Source organism: Elaeis guineensis, chromosome 8 (genome assembly GCF_000442705.2).
Source record: "Elaeis guineensis isolate ETL-2024a chromosome 8, EG11, whole genome shotgun sequence".
NCBI lineage: Eukaryota > Viridiplantae > Streptophyta > Magnoliopsida > Arecales > Arecaceae > Elaeis > Elaeis guineensis.
Window position 1 is genome coordinate 23,196,522 of NC_026000.2, and position 21,703 is coordinate 23,218,224.

General features: G+C 41.3%; 1 non-coding gene across 1 annotated transcript; it reads right to left on the reverse strand.

The window, feature by feature from the left end:
- Positions 1-3,124: 3,124 nt before the first annotated feature.
- LOC114913650 (U5 spliceosomal RNA) lies at positions 3,125-3,242 on the reverse strand. The gene has a single exon (XR_003799563.1). It is a non-coding gene; the product is annotated as a U5 spliceosomal RNA (small nuclear RNA).
- Positions 3,243-21,703: the final 18,461 nt, after the last annotated feature.

Here is a 21,703-nt window from a genome sequence, read left to right on the forward strand (position 1 = left end):
ATTGCATGGTGGGGTCCTCGATTATCGTGACTTTCTTACACTTTGGTGGCCTTCTTGCCCTGCCCCACCTCTTTTTCTTCATCACAGCCCCTTCCCTCCTGAGGCTTCTCGATCATCGACTCTTCATGTAGCTCCATCACCTCCTAGACATTTGTATATTTCTTCATCCAAGCCAGCATCTCGACAAGGTTCTTAAGGTACCTCTTCTTTAAGTAGAAAAGGAACAGATTTTTTGAAGTCTACCCTTTAGCAAAGATATGGCAATCGATCAATCTAGATCACGTACTTTCAGGATGTCTGTGTTGAAGCAGCTCATATACTTCTTGAGGGATTCGCCTACCCTCTGCTTGATGTTGATGAGAGAATCCAAGCTATGGTGTTGTCTTTGACTACTGACAAAATGCACTGCAAAGACTCGGCTGAGCTGCTTGAAAGAGTCAATTGAGCCTTACTGGAGGTTGGAGTACCAGTACCTCGCTGCCTTTCAGGGAGTAGATGGAAAGGCTCAACAAAGGATGCCGCTAGTGGCTCCACAGAAGAGCACAATAGTCTTGAAGCTCTCAAGACTCTTGATGGGGTCAGTGGTCCCATCATAAGGCTCCAATTGCGGTATTTTGAATCGGAGCGGTATCGAATCATCTATGACCCTCCTAGTGAAAGGGGGGGTGTCAGCATTGAAGTCTGGCTCACCATTCTAGAGCTGAGCTCAGTCCTAAACTATCTTGATCACTGATTCATCTCTTGAAGTTTCCTCCCTACCTTGACATCCTCAAAGGTTTGATGGTTTCAGTGTCAAGGTGAGCAAGGTCCCAAAGGTGAGTCTTTGCCCAACTGTAGGGTCGAGGAGTGCCTTCTACACCTATTATCAGAGCTTCCAAGTCAATCATGACTGTTGAGACACCCCTACCTCAGACTGTGGGGAGAAGATTGTTGATTCAAAGGCTAATCGAGGCCTATTGAGGCATCATGGGTGGTTGGGTCATAACCACTTGCTGCATTTCTTGCACTATGCCGATAAGGGTTTGCACTTGTTGGACGAGCAGCTCGAACTACTCGTTGGTCACTGCATGCACCTATTGAGATGGAGCATTGCTTCAAGGGGATTGGACGCTGTAGGTTCTAGCAGAGTGCCGTTAGAGCAATGCGAAGCATCTGATGCTTCTCTTCAGACTCGTTTAGTTCGTTGGAAGTGGAGGGAAGAGATAATTCTTGGGAGGTAGAGAGGAGACCACTTATTTGATTGAAGTTTTAAGATAAAAGAGAATGAAAAAAGTTTTTCATATGGAAGACACTTCTCATGTTTTATGGGATATGAAAACCCATAGAGGAGATAGATTTTGGGGCTTCTCATGGGATAAAAATTAATGATCTATTTTTCTTTCCAAAAATATTCTTTTAAAATCTATGGTTAAGATTTTGTAAAATATTAATGGATGGCTAGGATGAAATACTAAATAGTGATATAATAGTTAGGATGAAATATTAAATATTAATATAATATTAATATAATATTAATTATATTTTAATATTATTTTAATATTTATATTAATATAATATTTTTATTAATATTAATATAGTATTAATATTAATATTATATTATATTTATATCTATATTAGTATAATATTAATATATATTAATATTATATTAATTTAATAAATTATTTTGATCTAATATTATATTATAATATATTAATATTATATTTATATTAATATAAATATAATATTATTATTTATATAAAATTTAAGAGCAAAAATGTATGATCTTATATCTATTAAAGATATAATAAATATTCTATATAATTTTTCTAAGAAAATAAATACTCAATCAAACATAAGTCATTCTATAATAAGTCATTTTTTCACCGTCAATTAAACATACTAAAATTTTATTTTCAAAAAATAACTTCTCAAGAAATTACTTCTTGTGAAGAAAAATTCTTCTGACAAACCAAACGAATTCTTCGTGATCTCATGGTGGCTGAAACGGACTCTCTTTGTTAAAAATAGGGCTATAAATAGAAGCCCTTCCTTCGACGCCAATCTATTGTTATCGGTTCCTAAGCTGGTTTCGAGGTTGATAGGTCTGACAGGCATCGAGTTGAAGCTGAGGTCAACTTAAGTTGGAATGAGCCGAAGTGGGTGGTATGCTAATTGATGGAGATTGAACCCACAAACAAAGTTCCTAATTAAAAGTGTTTCCGAGGGATCTTTCAACATTCAAATCAATGGATAATCGGAGAACAGAGTAAGAGAGGAGTATTTGCTAGAGTTTAAGATTTACTTGGGATTCCCTTTTCTCCTCTATTTGTAGATGGGGAGCAGCGATCCTTCCCATATTGATCGGTGATCATTATTGCAGTTGTGCGTGAATCACATTGGTGAAAATCACGTCCTACATTCAGAATGTAAAGCAAACTAGCTGTCGCCTAACTGTTGCACGAATTCTCTCCTGCGTGGACAGTTGCCTTATTTGGCTTACCACGATAAGAAGATCAATTTCTTTCCAAATCAAAAAGTCCGCCTAATTAGGCCTGATTTCTCCTCATCTTCGATTGAAGAGATCAAGTCAGTGGAGCTTGACCATATGTCTTCAGTATTAGTCGAGCTCATGAGAGCATTGGCTTTGACTGAGATCGAGATGGCACCCTCAACATGAAAGAATGATTCACAAAAAATATAGATCACTTTCCCGTATCTTGAAAAATATGATAATTTTTTATTAAAAATATTTTTAAACCACCATATCTTCTTAATAGTTATTTTTTAATAGTTAATCCTAAATTATTAAACTTATCATGATATTAAAAAAATATGATAATTTTAATATAAAAATATATTTATAATTATTAAAAAAATTATAACATAAAATTATCTTGACTGAATAAATAATTTTAATATCTATTTTAAATATTTAAAAATTTTTAGATTGGAAAATATTCATAACATCCTTTACGCTACAATAAGAGGCGCGCTCGCCTCTCCCCCCAGCTCACGCGCCAGGCGCGCATTTAAAAATTGGCGTGCACTAAAAGCAACAAAGCCCCGCTACCATACATTAAAATTATTATTTTTAAATATTAAAATTATTATTTTTAAATAAAAAAATTTATAATTAATTTGTAGGGCCAATTTTTAAGAAACTGACCCTCCAAAAATTGGCGTATGCTGCTTTCTGTGGCGGGCACACGGTATTCTTTAGTAAAAGGCGAAAGAATAGTTCGCTCTGTGCCCACCACGCAGCTGCGTGGTTTGAAAACATTGAAATCAAGGTCCTTTTAAAATACCTCAGCATGTGTGGCGTTCTCTCCCTACCCGATGTGGGACTAAAAACATCCCCCTCTCCCACCTGCTTCCCACGTAACACCAACTTCACGCCCAAAACCCCCGCCACGGATCCAATCTCGCCTCTTTTCCGTAACCCCTCCGAACCCAGCACGTGACCCAGACCGTCGGGCTGCTCGGGCATTACCAGTTTCACCCTCGAAGCTTCACCGGACGTGCATTCCACGTGCTAGCACGAGAAACTGTGAACGTGACTCCAAATTGGCACTTATCAAGTCGGCCGCCGCCGACTTTTGACTCATTTCACGTGAAGTCGGCAATTGTAGGACTGTCGCGCGTCGTTCCGGTCATCAGTTTGGTAGAAGCAAAGAACTCGTGATACACACTAGAAAACCTGTTTTTATGAATTCTGGCAAGCGCGGGAATGACTTGTAGCTTTGGAAAATCGAAACCTTTTTTATTATAATCCTCGGCAGCCTTAAGAACGTAAGATGGTCTTTGCTGACCCACATGATCACAAGAATCATCAGATGTGAGTGCTGACATCTACTCTTCTATGATATAGTTTTCTGTGCTATTTCTTTTTCCATCGTACTTGTTACGCCAAACTACTGATGCATGAACTCTAGATCACAATAACAAGTTTATGATGTGTTTTTTTTTTTTTTGGTAAAAGTTTATGATGCGTTTATCAACAGCCTTTTCGATCATTATTGCAGGCAAAAGTACGTACCGATGACCAGGAACATAATGTGGAAGACTAATTGCTTAACATGATAGAACAGAAAATACAACTCTGGTAGCATTTATTCAACCTAATACGGTATATGACATGATGTGGATACGTCTGGCATTCAGTTTTAGGGGAAGAGAGGAGACATGAATGTTGCGGAGAGACTTGGACGTGTGAATGATGTCTTGTACGTTATATCATGGACTGATAAATGGGTGGAGCTGATGTCTGTTTTTTATCCTCTGGCATGGTTTATGGTGAAAGCTAATTTTCATTGATCTTCTGTTCAATCTCCTACTTTCCTGTAATGACTTCGAGGTACTTCTATGTGTGTCTTAGGTGATTTCATTCTGTGATAGTAGCCAGGTTAGATAGATTTGGTTGCAGCCGATTGCAGATGTGTGTGTCATGTAAAATGTAGGATCGCAGGTTATTTTAGACTGATGGTTTTGATCAAAACATGGGCCAGAAATCAGGCCATTATTGTGCAAGTCTAATCCAGTTTTTAGCTTAACCAACTGGCACAGAGAATCATGGCATTGGTGGGCCAGCATTAGTGGGCCGGGTCCGTTGTACACTCCATCACACTGGGTTGTAGACGTTTTTTTTGGTCTGAAGAAATACTCATTCCTAGATCCCAAGTTCTTTAAATATTGCTGCGCACGTGGAGAGGATCAGGGGAAGCAACGATACATAGCTAAATACAAGGTTTTGTTGAACACACATTCAAGTCAGAATCTCTACAAAATTTAAGAATTTTACCGTGACCACAAACAAAGATAATATGGTCCAAACATCTCTTAAAACTGCTTGTTTTCTGTCCATCTTCAAATCTATAGACAAATTGGTCCTTGTACTAGCCCGCAATATTTTGGCTAAGTTTACTAGGTCAGGTGAGTTTTATTTGGATGCGATTTATTTTTCACTCGGATGTGAGAAATTATACCATGCATTAGGTGCATCAATTTAGTGTTGCACCACAGAAACAATCCGAAATAAGTTGAGGAGGGCGGCAATCTGAGATGAGCCACATGATGAATCGGCCTTGTAGGAATAAGAAATTTGATTGGTATGATACACCGCTAAGATACTACACTTATTGTAGGGTATAATTTCTCTCCACATTAAATCCGATTGAAATACATATCTAGCTTAGGGTGGTAGTCATGCCCTGCTAAAGATAGATTCATTTATCAGCAACTAATCGACTGATTCGATTAATATTTGGTTAGGGATGAGCAAGGCTGATATGGGTAGAAATTGGACCGAGCTAGTGCCCAACTAAAGCAGCCAATTTTATCAAAAAACTTTGGTCCTTAAATTGAGCTAATTAAATCTTGTTGAAGGCTTATACTCAGCCAATTAATATAAGCGATGACCAAATCAAGGTTAGCATTCTGCTCCATCTGCCACTTAGGGTTCCTTCATGACTAAGGTGTTGTTCATAGCAATTAACTTCCATCACCATTGCTACCATTCATCAATGAAAAAAATTTGAAACAGCATGTATAAATTTAGAACTGTTGAAAATATAAATATTTTTTTGTTGGAGTCTAAATAAATCATTTGAGGGCTTTATTTTCTTTTAATATAATTGAGTTAGCACCCATACCAATTGATACACATGCCGATTGGATTTTTGAAATCAAACCATGATTGCACAATTTGTGTTTACTAATTTTTTTTTAAAATATTGATCATAAACTTTGAGCAATAATTTCTTTTTTCGTGATCTCAACTGCATGGTATTGCTCCTCCATCTTCAAGGATAAATATGTTAATCACATGCCTCATGTTAGTGGTGTTTTTTTTTAATGCCTTAGCCAAGTATTTAAATTTACAAGAATGGAATCCACTACTACATCACCCTTAGGTTGTGTTTGGTAGTTGGCAATTTGTCTAAATTGCAGGCAATTTAATACGGTAATCTAAATTACTGTGTTTGGTATGTTTTTTGAATGGTAATCCAGATTACTTTGACAATCCAGATTATCTCATGGAAGGTAATCTGGATTGCCTTGGGGATGGATGATATCTAGATTATCACTTCTTTAGTAATATTATAATAAAAATTTTAGATAAAATTATCTCCCAAAATAATCGCACAAAATCCATTGTTTAACCCTCCCCCCTCCCCTCCAACCTCCTTCGGATGCACCCCCGACTCGCAGCTTCTCTATCTCCCTTTGCTTGCCCGCGGCTTCTCTGCTCTTATCTCCCACCACCCTCCGTGGTTCTTCCACGCCCATCCCCACCACCCCCATGGCTCCACATGTGCCCGCCCCTTCCTCACCCCCCAGTACCTGTGGTTCTCCACACCTCTCAGCTTGCTACTTCTCTGTTGAGGATGTCCGGTTGGGACACCACCACCATAGGACCATTTCGATACCACTCGTGTTACAACAAGAAGAAAGAAGAAAACAATACAGACACAATTAGGTACGTAGAATAGCCCAAGCACTACCTCCACAGAGCATGCAAGCTTCACTATGAGAAAAAAATAAATATAAGAGAAAAATATCCACTCTCAATTCTTTGTATATCACCTCTCTCAACTAGAAGCTATCCTCATAAAAGCTCTTTCAAAACCCCCCAAGGAGGCCCTCTCACAGGTTTGCTAGTACCAGTCCTCGACGCCCTTTGATATTTTTTGTGGAGCGAACCGCTACATCATGCCTCTCCGCAACTATTCTGCCTGATGCTCTGTTCTACCTTTGATCTCCTGTCGGTGCTTTACAGGATCTGCTCTGCCTGCTACACGCACTCGGCATCCACCAAACTCCTCTTGACTAGTGCCTGAGCCTCCCTAGGCTGATGCCCTTGTCTCGACTACTTCTCGTTGCTGCCATCTCTTTTTTCACTATTCTGTTGCCACAGGGCTCTTTTAAAGTCCTAAAATTTTGATTGCATCAGAGAATCACTCATGATCGGACTCCAACAGATCTTTGGCCGTCTGATTAGCACCGTTCGCATCTCCAGCCATCGAATTGTGCAAATCTACGCTCAGATCACACCTCTCACTGTTGGATTACGCTTGATCAAGCTCAACAGACCCAGATCACGCCCGTAAGCCATCTCTGCTATCCGATCACGTACTCACGTGAAGCTGATCCATAAAATTTGCTGTGAGCCATGAGAAACCAACCCGAAATGCTTGCTGGTCCAACATACACTGTGTGAAACGTGGTGTGAAATGCTGTTGGTCCATGCATGGGGTGTGGACCGCATGAAGGCACTAGACTGCACCCGTGCGTCTGTTGGGCCGAGCCCGCACGTGCCCGCATTGGGCTACGAGCCCATGGCCATCCTACACATTGGGCCGGGGCCTGGCCCGTGCGCCTGCTGGCCCGTCGGCCTTATGGGCTGGTGTGCCATCCGTGGGCCTTATATGCCGGCCCTGTGGACTTGTGTGCCATCCGTGGGCCCTATCAGCCCATCTCTTTATCTTCTTTCATATGTATCTTCTTCATCTGGACTCCATTTGGACTGTTCTTAGATTTGTTGGACTCCGTTCATCATTCTGGATCTCGTTCTAAATTTTTTGTGGATCGAATCTCGAGATATATTTTCTAACAATCTCTATTTTGACTCGATATTCAGCTTCCACTTGACTTTAAAAGCTTTTGAATCTTCTCGCCTCCATATTCTAGGGCAAATATCTGCTACTTATGGACAGACAAATATGGAAGTCGAGCCAGATCGCTCGATTCCTTCTCCATCATATACTGTGCACCTCATAGCACCTCCTGATTTGAGATCTGCTCGGGATAACCTCCTGGCAACATCGCATATCCTCTTCCTTAGTCTCCCATATCGTGCCCGATCCATCTCTACCTAGAGCTCTATCTTACATTGGGCTCCTACTGGCATCCTCTATGTAGACGGCTCCTCCTTGCATAAGAGAGCATCGATCAACCCTCTACGGTCGATCTCCACCTTGATTGCACACGTCTTCTCCATCTTCAAGCTTGCTCATCACCGTCGCAATCTCGCACTGGTATTGTTTCGTCTGATACTAATTGTTGGGGATGTCTGGCCAGGATACCACCATCATAGAATTTTTTCAATATCACTTGCATCACAGCAGGAAGAAAAAAGAAAACAATATAGACATAATCAGGTACATAGAACATCTCAAGTGTTGCCTCCATGGGGCATGCAAGCTTCACTATGAGAAAGAGAGCACAAGTATAAGAGGAGAACATTCACTCTCAGCTCTCTATATACCATCTCTCTCAACTAGAAGCTACCCTCACAAAAGCTCTCTCAAAACACCCCAAAGAGACCTTCTCACAGGCCTGCCAGTACTAGAATCCTCGATGCCCTTAGATGCTTCTCGTAGAGTGAACTACTACATCATGCCTCTCCGTAGCTGCTCTGTCTGACCCTTTGTTTTGCCTCCGATCTCCTATCAGTGCTCTGCAGGATTTACTCTGCCCGCTGCACGCACTCGATGCCCGCCAAACTCTTTTTGGCTACTACTTGAGCCTGCCTAGGCTGATGCCCTCGTCTCGACTGCTTCTTGCTATTGTCGTCTCTTTTTTTACAGCTCTGTTGCCACATAGCTTTTTTAAAGCCCTAAAACCCTGACCGCATCAGAGAATCACTCCTGATCGGACTCCAACAGGTCTCTGGCCATCTGATTAGTACTGCTCGCATCTTCAGCTATTGGATTGTGTAAATCCATGCTCAGATCACACCTTTCACCGTTGGATCATGCTCGATCAAGCTCATCAAACCCAGATCACGCCCGCGAGCCATCTTTGCCATCCGATCGCGCACTCATGTGAAGTTGGTCTATGAAATTTGCTATGAGCCGCAAGAACCAACCCGAAATGCCCATCGGTTCACCATACACCGCATTTTCATGCGGTGTGAAATGCTGCTGGTCCACACATGGGGCATGGACCACGTGTAGGCACTGGGCTGGGCTCGCATGAGCCCGCACTAGGCCGTGCGCCCATGGCTAGCCCATGCATGCTCGCGCATTGGGCCTAGGCCTGGCCTGTGTGCCTGCGAGCCTGTCAGCCCTGTGGATCCGTCTGCCGTCTGTGGGTCCTACCAGCCCACCTCCTCGCCTTCTTTCGTGCGTATCTTCTCCATCTGGACTTCGTTTGGATATTTTTGGGCTTGTTGGACTTCGTTCGTCATCTTGGATCTCGTTTTGGACTTCTTGTGGATCGAATCTTGAGTATTTCCTAATGTTCTCCGCACCACCACCATACCTACATCATTTTCGTTACTTCTTGTCAGGAAAAAAGAATAGCACTAGGGCAAAATTATAGGAGATATTTTGAGGATTTGATTTCATATTACCGGTAATCTGATTGTCATTCCAAACATGTCAAACAAGATTTTCAATAATTTTACTATAATATTATCCGTATGTGTTAAACACAGTAATTAACATTACTAGCAATTCAATGGTGGTAATCCATATTACCTTTCAAGATTGCGTGGCAATACACCAAATGCAACCATGGAGATTTCTTGCTAGCTGCTACTGTAAATACTCAAGTCGGAAGCATGGTAAAAGTATTATCCAGCTTATTTTAAAATACCTGAGTTTTCCTTGGCCAAGCGAGTTTTGGAAATATTGTCAATTTACCGAATTGTTCCACAGATATTAATGAATTTCATGATTTATTTGCAATTAATTCAAGTAAAACTCAATGTAGCCAAATTAATTATGTTATCTATAATCCCCAAAGATAATGTCTTTACTGTTGTTTATTAAATGAATAAATTGTGAGCATAATTTATTAATAATTTTACTGTTTCTTTTGGAACTTCATACTTTTTTTGGAAGAAATGTTAGAATAAGTCTGGTCATTTGAAACATTCTTGGGTTTTTGAAATTCTGATTTTTTATTCCCTCATGAAATGAATTTTACTGAAAAAAGAATTCTAATCTTTACGCCAAGCATTTTATTGAGCTAATTAAAAGACAATTAGGTTTCCTTTTCTCTTTACAAATCATGAATAGGTCATCTTTGTTTTTAATATTGTTCCAAGGCAAATAGAGGTTAAATTCAGCTGAATCAACTGCAGCAATATCTACTTCAACAGCATATGGGCATTTGAACATAAGTTAGACACCGCTGTTTTACAACAGATTGCTCGTATGAGGCATCTGATCCACTATACTTTTTCTCTTGGTGCCATTATTTAATTGCCCGATTTATCTGCGAATATAAATTCTTTGATGAGAAAAAGTTAGATATGCATAAATCCACTTGCCCGCTTGCTCCCTTAGTTAACGAAGTGATTGGCTATATGCCCATAGATGGCTCAGCCAATGTAAGTCGGGGTGCAGCTTGGGCCAGATCAGCTTGGGCCAGATCAGCTTGGGCCAATCTATTATTGAACCAAGTTGGGTTGCGTTTGCAAAATTAATCAATTCTGTTTCTTTTTCTTTCCTTTTTTTTGTGAACTAATTAGTCTGCTGAAACTAAAGTTAATAAGATCTGATTGAAGGCTTGAACAACAAAATAATTTGGTACAAATATGTCCTAGGAGTGCAAATGAGTCGAGCCACTTGTGTTCTACTCTAGCTCGATTCGATTCGACTCGGTTATTATCGAGCTTGAGTCGAGTTCGAGTAGCTCGAATAATTTTTCGAATCGAGCTCGAGTAGTAAGATACTCGACTCAAAAGCTAGCAAGTCTATTCAAATTTATATATATTTCTAATAATATTATTTTTATTTATAATATATATATTATTAGTAGTCTAAAGCTCAATTTCAAATTTGAATTCGAATTCGAGCATGGTTCGACTAATATCTAAATCAAAATGAGTCGATTTCAAGTTTTATCTATTTTTCATTGAGCCAAACTTGAGTTTGGAATATTAAAACTCGATCAATTTCAAGTCGAATTTTGAATCTGAGTATTTTGAATCGAATCTAGCTTGAGCTTCTAGCTATTTGATTTGGTTCGGTTTGATAGCACCCCTAGTATGGCCGACTCTTTTTTCAACTGAACCAACCCAATGACCACTAAAATATATCTCATGTAAGCTATCCTCCCTAATTATATTTAAAATCTAAAGTAGTGGAGATAGCACCAGATATCATCCTGACAAGTAAAACTAAGAGAAACTATTATAAAGTGTCAATTACGAATATAATCTAATTTAACCCAATTTGATATAATTTGTTGGGATAAATCGATCGACCCCCGATTTTGGTCACTATGACTCCGACTATGTATCGGCCGGACAGATAGTTTCCATTCTTCATCAACTGATCGAGCTAATTGCACCGACCTACTGTCGGCTAATCAACTAAGATCGATTGACCAACTAGTATTCGACTACCATCGATCGACAGTGGATGACTTAGACCGTCGGCATGCGTCGGTATGATAGAACTAATAGCCGACGGTCGCTCATAAATTCTGCCGATATAAAGTTGGTTATACTGACGTATGATCGGCAATCTGCTCAACATATCCTAACTATCATAAACGGTTATCGACTATGTGTCGCGGCTATTAAGAAAAAGTAACACTCCACTAATTTTATATTTATGGTCTGATAATTTAGCGCCATAAAAAGCGAGACCACATGATCGACGGTTACACTAGAATCACCTATAAAAAAGAGAGATAAGTGAACAGTAGGGGTAAGCCAACTTTGGACCAAAGCTCTGCTACTTCATACAATCAAAGTTACTGTTTGTCAACTTTCTCTGACTTAACCATCGGAGGATCTTCATCGGATACCAATCCGATCTATGTGGACGCTGTCTTGCAGGTGCTCGATACCGACGACAGATGATGGAGAGTTGGCCGCAACAGATTGGCGCACCAGATAGGGGGTAGAAAGAGACAATATTTCATTATGACGAAAATCAAAGCCCAATGCTCGACTGCAATCGGATCAGCAAGACACTCTTTCCGTCAGGAAGAGGTTCCTCCCCCTCCTCCAGTAGCAGAGCCTAGTTCCTCACGTCCCGTGATCATCACGATCGTCCAAATTGCTGCACTTGTGCAGCAAATGAATGTTCTTATGGAGGCAGTCACAAGTCTCCAACAACAGCAGACCCAGCAGCAGCAGCCGCCAGCAGAACAATCGACGGCACATTCGGTGCCATCCAGGCACAGCCACCGCCATTTGTGGCGATCACCTTCCTCTTCTCCAGAGTGCCATCTAGGCTCTCTCACCGGGATGAACAGCGACATTCTCGGCACTCTCACCATACCGCCCACTATTCGCGACATTCCTCTTCTTCCCATCTTGACCGTATTAAGAAAGAAAAACAGCCGTAGACACCTTTTGCTTCTCCTTCAAGCTCGTCGGGAGGTTCTCCCCCCAGAGTTTCTTAACAACATCGGTTCGATGAGTGTGAGTGCAAGCTTCAAGAAATCAACCGTCAACTCACCCAACTTCAGGTGGAAGGTCGGAAGTCTTCCAACGACTACGACTTTCACACTGCCCAGCCTATCTCTCGGCACATCTTGGACGAACCGATCCCATCTCGATTCAAGATGCCGCAAGTAGAGCCATATGACAGTTCCATCGACCTAATTGACCACCTCGAGAGCTACAACGCTCTCATGACAATTCAGGAGGCAACTGACACCCTCTTGCGTATTGATTTTCTGACAACTCTTCAAAAAACTGCTCGAGTCTGATACTTCAAGCTTCAGTCAGAAAGCATATACTCCTTTGGATAGCTAGAACATTCTTTCATGGCTTACTTCAGTACCAGTTGAAGGCCGCCACGAACCTCTGATAGTCTCTTCTTTATCAAACAAGGAGAGACTGAGACACTTCAAGATTTTGTGGCCTATTTTAATACAGCCACGATTGAGGTCAGGGACCTCAATGAAAACATGGCCATATCGGCCATGAAAAGAGATCTGAGGAGATCTCGATTCACATATTCTTTGGACAAGACTCTCCCTTGGATTAATGTCGAACTTCTGGAGCGTGCATACAAATATATGTGTACAGACGAAGGAGTTTCTGATCGACGTCAGACAGAAGGCAAAGGTCAGAAGAAGAAGAAACAGAGGAAGGGAGGAGCTCCAGTCGAATCGAGTTGGCCATCTTCTAATAAGCAAGCTTCACCCCAACGACGGAGTCCAAAATTGAGTTACGACAGGTATGACTCCTATACTCCCCTTTCTACTCCTTGTGCGTAGATCCTTATGAAAATCGAAGGAGCGGAGTACCTACGACACCCTCCACTGATGAAAGCGTTGCCGAGGAACCACGATCGAAGGAAGTATTGTCGGTTTCATCATGATCATGGTCACGATACTGAACAATACATTCAACTCAGGAATGAGATAGAAGTCATGATTTGATGAGGCTATCTCGAAAAGTACCAGAGAGATTCACCGACACAACCTCCTACCGATCGATGACCTCAGCCGCAAACTGAGGAAGCTGTAAATAATCAGCCGATTGCAGGGGTGATCAACATGATCTTCGGATGATCGAATTGGGGGGCAACTTTCGAAGAAGAGTCGGCAAAACGATGATGACTCAACAATGTAATAACTTTTTCAGAAGAAGATATTCAGAGAATTCAGACTCTCCATGATGATGCTATTGTTGTCTCGACAATGATAGTAAATTATGATGTAAAAAAAATTCTTGTAGATAATGAAAATTCAACTGATGTTCTATTTTATTCGATTTTTTTTCAAATACGATTGCTGACTGACCAACTCAGAAGAGTCTCGACTCCATTGGTCAGCTTCACAGGAGATGCTGTCACAGTGAAAGGAGAAATCTCTCTCCCCTTAACTACTGGAATCGAACCACAACAGAGCACTATTTTCATAACGTTCACAGTGGTTCGAGTACCTTTGGTTTATAACGGCATACTCAAACGATCTGGACTTAATGCTCTGAGAGCAGTGGTTTCGACATACCATTTATTAGTCTGATTTTCGATGAGATATGGGGTTGGAGAGATGCGTGAAGATCAATAACTCGCCCGATGCTACTTCCTTATCTCCATCCAAAATAATAAACTTGAAGACTCTTTGTCCGTTGATAAATTAGATCAAAGAGAAAATTAAGAGAGGGGTGAACCAGTTGAACAATTGATTTCTATCTCGTTAAAAGAAGAAAAACCCGAGAAAACGGTCCAAATTGGATCACAGCTACTCGACTCAAAGTGGCAACAATTAATAAAATTGCTCAGAGCCAATGTCGATATTTTTGCTTGGTCGGCCACTGACATGCTCGGAATTCCTTCAGAAATAATAACTCACCGACTTAACATCAACCCAAATATTAAACCGGTGAGATAGAAGAAGCGACTTTTTACTCCTGAAAGACAAAAGGTCATTGATGAAGAAGTCGACAAACTCCTCGCAACAGGCTTCATCAGAGAAGCTACATATCCCGACTGACTCGTCAATGTGGTGATGGTAAGAAAAGCCAATGAGAAATGGAGGATCTACATCAACTATACCGATCTGAATGAAGCTTGTCCGAAGGACAGCTTCTCATTGTTGAAGATTGATCAATTGATTGATGCGACTTCTGGCCACCGACTCTTGAGCTGCATGGATGCCTTCGCTGGGTATAATTAAATCCGTATGACATCAGAAGATGAAGAGCACATGACTTTTGTGACCTACAAAGGCATATACTACTACAAAGTAATACCTTTCGGTTTGAAGAATGTCGGTGCTACCTACCAATGGCTCGTTAACAAGATCTTCAAGACACAGATCGGATGGAATATGAAAGTATATGTGGACAACATGCTGGTGTAGAGTCTCCAAATTTCAGATCATGTTCGAAACCTGGAGGAACCCTTTGGCACACTCCGATGGCATCAGATGAAGTTAAACCCAACCAAGTGTGTGTTTGGAGTAACCTCCAAAATTTTTTTTGGATTTCTTATTCCATAACGAGGAATCGAGGCTCATTCCAAAAAAATAAAGACCATTATCGACATGAAGCATCTAAGTTCAAAGAAAGAGATACAATAACTCAATGAAAGGATTGCCGTGCTCAACTAATTTATTTCTAGGTCAGTCGAGAGATGTCTACCATTCTTCAAAACTTTATAGTAGATGAAGAACTTATCATGGTCGGATGAATGCTGACAATCCTTCGAAGACTTGAAAATCTACTTGGCTTCTCCACCTTTGCTTACAAAACCAAAGATGGAGAGATATTGTATCTCTACTTGGCGACTTCAACAGAAGTGATTAGTTCAGTGCTCGTCCAAGAGGATGAAAACTGAATCCATCGATCGATCTACTACACCAGCAAAGTACTTCACAATGCGGAAGTCCGATACTCAAAAGCAGAGAAAATGATCTACACCCTAATCATATCGACTCAACGACTTCGTCCGTACTTTCAAGTACATCCAATTATGGTCTTGACAGATCAGTCATTGAAGGTGATTTTACATCGATCTGATACATCAGGTCAGATGACGAAGTGGGCAGTGAAGCTTGACGAGTTCGATATACAATATCACCTATGATTGTCTATGAAGGCACAAGTTCTGGCCGACTTTATCGCAGAATGTACTATATCCGATAATAAGCCAGAAGATACAGATGATAATACAATAAAGGAGGCTACGACTCCCGACCCCGACCTAAGGTCGACCTGGGTGTTATATATTGACGGAGCATCTAATGCACAAGGTAGTGGAGCCGGCCTTATACTCATAAATTTTGAAGGGGTAGTCACTGAATACGCCCTTCGGTTCAATTTTAAAGCCTTAAATAATCAAGCCGAATATGAAGCACTTTTAGCTGGTTTGAAGATAGCCAAGGAGCTTGAGATCGATAGTTTGAAGGTTTTCACTGACTCACAACTGATTGCTAGACAAGTCAAGGGTGAATTTGAAGTCTGAGACCCCACTATGATGAAGTACCTTCAGAAAATGAAAGATATTACAGTGAGCTTGAAATATTTCGAGATCTTTCACATTTTCAGAATCAAAAATGTTCGGACTGACATACTTTCATGATTGGCTACTACTACTTTCAACTTGCTGGGTCAGACATTCATTGAATATCTTGAACAGTCAAGCATCGACAAAGTCGAGGAAGTATTGCGGCTCATTATCGAACCAAGCTGGATGGATTCAATCGTCCAATACCTGATCGATGGGATCCTTCCTATAGACTCTTTGGAGGCTAAACGACTCAGATGGATAGCCTCTCAATATGTGATGATGAATGATCATCTCTACAAAAAGTCATTCTCTCTCCCATTGCTAAAGTGTTTGGGACCTACAGATACCGACTATGCACTTAGAGAAGTACACGAAGGAATTTACGAAAATCACTTGGAGGCAAGTCTCTAACTTATAAAGTCCTACGACAAAGATATTATTGACCCACCATGAAAAAAAATACAGCTGAACTCGTTCGAAGGTGTGAACATATCAAAAGTATGCAAATATATAACATCAATCGGCTAGTCAGCTGATATCGATTGTAGCACCATGGCCCTTCATACAATGGGGGATCGACATACGTGGTTCTTTTCCTCCGACATCTGGTTAGAAAAAATTCATAGTGATCGCCATCGATTACTTTACCAAATGGATGGAAGCCGAACATCTGACGCAAATCACTGAAAGCAAGATGGAAGACTTCATTCAGAAATCTATCATTTATAGATTTGGTTTGCCACACACCATCATCACCGACAACGATCGATAATTTGACAATCAAAATTTTAAAGAGTTTTGTGCGAAGTTTCATATTAAGCACAAACTTACGCCGATCGGCTATCCACAATCAAATGGAGAGGTGAAAGTAACCAACCAAACAATCCTGCATGGGCTAAAAATCCGACTAAATGAAGTCAAAGGCCTATGGGTGGAAAAACTATATCTGATCTTATGGACGTATCGAACGACTCCCCGCATACCGATCGAAGAATCCTCCTTCAATTGAGCTTATGGGACAGAAGCAATGATACTGCTCGAGATTGGATTACCATCAACAAGAGTGGAATAATATAGTGAACCGAGCAACTCTGAATGTCGGAGAGCCGACTTAGATCTTCTTTCAGAACTCCGATAGCAAGCTTAAGTTCGAATGGCTGCATATCAGCAAAGGATAGTCTGGTATAATGTAAGAGTCAAATCGAAGGTCTTCCGATCAAGAGATTTAGTCTTAAGAAAGGCAAAAATCTCAAAACCCTTGGATCAAGAAAAACTATCCCTGAACTGGGAAGGACCTTACAGAATATCCGAAACTCTTAGACTGGGTGCATATCGGCTAGAAACCCTCGAAGGATCGGCGATTCTCTGAATATGGAATGCCGACAATCTGAAAATATATCATCAATAAAGTCGTCGATATATACATTATTTAAAATATAATTAGAATTTTAGAATCACAAGCCTTTGACAAGTTTTATCAATATACCGACTATAATCTCAACCAACATCGACCATACAAGCTTTCACTGCAAAAGCCATACTACTGATTATACCTCAATTTTCAATGTCGGTTCTCCATTATAAAAGCTGACTATAGTCAAGAGACTAATATACTGACTTAGTCCCAACTAAGCCGAATGAAAATGTCAAAACGACCAAAAATCGGATTGAAATTATACCGACATGGCTACAGCTAGTCGAAGAATATTCGGCTTGCCACCGATTATCAAATGATCCAACGTACAAACCTGACCAAGTATGAGTACTAGATATTCGACTTACCATCAAAATACATCGAGGACTATGCGATTAACGGATATTCTACGAGTCTTATCGAATGATCGGATCATCGATCAATGTTCGGTGGTTACTTTACATTACAGATATTGCAGACATTCCAAAAAATAAGAGTTCAAACTTAAAAATATTTTCATTCATTGTCAACAAAGAGTTACAAAATTGGATCAAAGTCTGACTACAAGTATTATACTACAAAAAAAAGAGGCAAAATACACTGACTAAGCTTTGTCATCGTTCTTATTTCTTTGTTCGGGGGTAGCACCGTCGACTTGAATGATTTCAGGCCCGATCGGTGCTTCATCTTGAGTCGGAGCAGCTTCTTCTTCAGTAACCCCATCTTCCGATCATGGAGGGACGATGCTGCTCAAGTCAAGGGTCCGATATAATTTTTCGACCGCATCTCGGCCGTCTTCATACTCGATGCGATATGAGGCGAAGCCACTTTTGAGGATCTCTTCTTTGAATTTTTTCGAACCTCGAAAATCCTCGACTGCCCGACTCAATGCCTCTCTTGCCGACTCCGCTTTCGCCTTTGCCAAGTCAGCATCGACTTGAGCGGAGGATAATTCTTCTTCGACCAGTGCCAACCTTTCCAGACTGGCCCGATGATGTTCATGTTCGACTTCGAGTTCCTCGATGCATCTGTCTCGCTCCCGTCGAAGCCGATGGATAGAGTGCTTCTTGCTCTTGACTTGCGACTCAAGAGCCGAAATAGCCTCATGAGTCGACTTAAGTTCGACCCCCGAGGGTACCAAGTCATCAGTTAGTCGGAAAACCTCCTTCTAAAGTTTGGCTTCCCGCTCCGCTGCCGACTTAAGTTGTTCGAGTGTGCCGCTTTCTCAGCATCGGTGGCTGCCACCTTATTCTTCCATGCACTACGGATGTCACTGAACTTCATGTAGCTGGCCTCTAGGTCGGACATGTCGTGGATCAACTGCAGACAGAAGATAAGTCAAGTTAAAAAAAAGAAGAAGAAGAGTCTATCAAAGAAACTTACCCCAATGATCGTTGGATAAAAGGATAAAAATATTTTGACCATCGATCGTTTCCTCTGACACTTCTGATTAGCCAGAAGCAGAGTAGCTTGGCACAATTGCTTTGTCAGAATAGAATTGATCAGGGCCGATTCATCGACAGGCACTTGAAGGTCGAAGTGAACCGTATGGCCCTCCGATGCAACTTCTTCCATCGATGTCATCGAAGCTTTCCCCCAATATGTTTTCAGTGGTCCCATGTTTGAAAGCGAGGGAAAGCTTGAGCTTGACTGCGCCCCAACTGAAGGAGCAACTGACGCAGCTGTAGATTGTTCGGGCTCTCCTACCTCAGCCCGAACCTCCTCAGGTGGTGGGACTATCGATGCTATTTTGGTAGTTCCCCTTGCCGCCCTTTCCTCGAACGATGCAGTAGGGAGCACTGTTGGAGCCGATAGTGCCAGGACTGGCTCGAAAATCGATACCCATGGAGCATCGGGTTCCACAGCCGACGTTGAAACACCAACTGGAGCTGGTGTTTGATGCCTCTTCAACGGTCGCGAAGGCCCGGCCTCAGACGCTGCCCTCTTCTTGACAGCATGCTGACGAATATCGGTATTCGACACTCGCACCCTCTGCTGTATGGCTGCAATTACAATGGAAGTCAGTACAATTTAGCAAGTAAACAAAAGTCAGAAATGACCGACCAACTATACTACACCTAGATGAGGGACCGAACTAAGGCCGGCATCATAAAGGGCCTGTTTGGTTACAAGCTCTTTCTGTTTTGAGACCGCTATGTCTTTCAGCCGGTGAAAGTCCTCCTGGTCTTCGACTTCTACCCGGCTATTGTCGTTGGGACTGGTTCGTGGATCGCCCCAACGAGAAGAAAAATCTCAAAGAAGGAAAGAAGAAGCAAAGAAGAACTGGTTCTTCCATCCATGAATAGATGATGGAAGATCGGTAATAAAGGATAAACCTTTTCGGAGGTTGAAGAACCACCACCCTCGGGCCTTCGGATGAGGTCGGAGGATAAAGAAGGCTCGAAAGAGAGAAGGATGAGGCATGATCGGCAACATCCGACACAACAAAGCAAAACTAATTATCAGCCGGACCGAGTTCGATGCTAGCTGAGCCGGGCAAAATCTGAAATAATCCAAAATATTTTGGACAAATTCTGAGATCGAAAATCAAAGATCCGTCCGAAGATCTTCGACATAGAAGGCCACTTGGTCTAAAAGAGGGTTACTCACCCGACCATCGATTTCAGAGGTGAAAAATTGAAACTACTTCGGGATACAGAACTGTTCCTGGAGCTGCTCAACGTTCGATCCCGAAAGTGAAGAGACCTTTACCTTTGGACTCGATTGGGATTCGTTAGTCAGATTCTCCGACCGATCATCCCGAGAAGGAGAAGTCCTAGCCATAAGAGCGACTCTAAAGAAAATGAGGATTCTAGAGTAAAGAACTCAAAAAGAAAAACGAACTTGACCTAAAAGTTGGGAGCGATAATCTCGAACGTTGGGGCAACAATCTAGCAGAGTCCCTGCAGTAAAGATAGTGAAAAGTAAAAATTTGGCTGAGAGCGATCCTATATATAGAATTTCTCAATGATTGAGATGAAGGTGGTCAAATCGAAGATCTACCAGATGGCGACAAATGGCAACATCTGGACCGACCATTGATCGGATGGTTCGATGCACCTGTCCCAGATCAAGCCATGTCACCTCTATCCATATGAACAACTCTGACCCAATAACATTCAGATACATGGCACAAATCTACTAGTTAAAATCATATCGTCCGACGCCGAATCGACTTTCCAAAATGATGCTTGAAACTGACAACTGATATCGAATTGATCGGTCAGTGTGACAGACGATTGTACCTGCCAACATAATAAAATAGCTGATCACCCATATCTCGAAGAAAATGATATCAAAATCGAGACTCGATGTGACAGAACTCTCTTCATCCAACATGATAAACCACGTGGTAATTCACACGTCAGCTCACCTTGGACTTGAGAGTGGGGGGCAACTGTTGGGGTAAATCGACCGACCCCCAACTTTGGGCACTACGACTTCGATTATGCATCGACCTAACAGATAGTTCTGATTCTTCATCGACTAATCGAGCTAATTGCGCCGACCTACTATCGGCTAATCAAATAAAATCGGTTGATCGATTAGTATTTGATTACTATCGATCAACAGTGGACGATTTAGACCGTCAGCATGCGTCGGCATGATAGAACTAATAGCCGACGGTTGCTCATAAATTCTGCTGATATAAAGTCGGTTATACCGATGTACGGTCGGCAATTTGCTCAACATACCATAACCGTCACAAACGGTTATCGACTACGTATCGCGGCTATTAAGGGAAAGTAACGCCCCACTAGTTTTATATTTATGGTCCGACAATTTAGCGCCATAAAAAGCGAGACCACATGCTCGACGGTTACACCAGAATTATCTATAAAAAGGAGAGGTAAGTGAACAGTAGGGGTAAGCCAACTTTGGGCCAAAGCTCTGCTACTTCATACAATCAAAATTATTGTTCACCAACTCCTTTGACTTAAGCATCGGAGGGTCTCTCGAACACCAATTCGATCTGTATAGATGCTATCTTGCAGGTGTTCGATACCGACGATGGACGACGGAGAGTTGGCCGCAACATAATATAATCCAAATTTTGTCTTGAGATAGAAATTATGGAGTTGGGATGGGTTTTGATGAGTTAGCAAGGCTACACTTTTGTGCCTTCCTTCTTCCAATCTTTTGGTATGCACTGCCCCCTAATTATAGATAAGATCTACTAGATGAAAAACTTAATTCTGCACTATTACTAAGTCGTCAAACTTGTCGGCCTCAAAGATTCGTGGAATTTCTATTTTTGAATTGCATTGGGGGGGAATTTCTCTATTCAATCCTTTTTCTCCTTTTTGTTGCTGGATATCTTAATAGTACACATTTATTTTTTTATCTTTCAAGTGCCTAGTAAGTTAAGTCAAAAAAGATC